The sequence below is a fragment of the Triticum dicoccoides genome, chromosome 6B (genome assembly GCF_002162155.2).
Source record: "Triticum dicoccoides isolate Atlit2015 ecotype Zavitan chromosome 6B, WEW_v2.0, whole genome shotgun sequence".
NCBI classification, from domain to species: Eukaryota; Viridiplantae; Streptophyta; class Magnoliopsida; order Poales; family Poaceae; genus Triticum; species Triticum dicoccoides.
The window spans coordinates 6,354,694-6,355,213 of NC_041391.1; positions in this window are offsets into that span (position 1 = coordinate 6,354,694).

Sequence of the window (520 nt, forward strand, 5' to 3'; positions counted from 1 at the left end):
AATCATTAAAATTCTATGAACAAAATTAATTACACAATCTAAATATCACCAAAAAAATTTTGTTAACAATAATATCACCAAACATGCATATCCAATAATAATATCAACAAAAAAATCTATTAACAGAAAAAAAATCTAACATAATATGAACAAATTAATTACTACACATATCAAGTCTAACAAAAAAATCTAATTAATCTAACAAAAAATCTAACATAATATGAACAAATTAATTACTACACATGTAATCTAACAAAAAAAAATCTAATCTAACAAAAAAATCTATGAACTACATATCTAAATTACTACACATCTAACCTAACAAAAAATCTATGAACTACAAAAAGAATCTAAAAAATCTAACAAAAATAAAAAAAACGCTCACGTCGGCGTCGAGGCGGCGCGGTGCAGGGGCGACGACGGGCTCAGGGCGGCGCGGGGCAGGGGCGACGAGGACAGCTGGCTCGGGGGCGGCGACGGGGACGGCGGGCTCGGGGCAGGGGCGACGGCGGGCGACGTC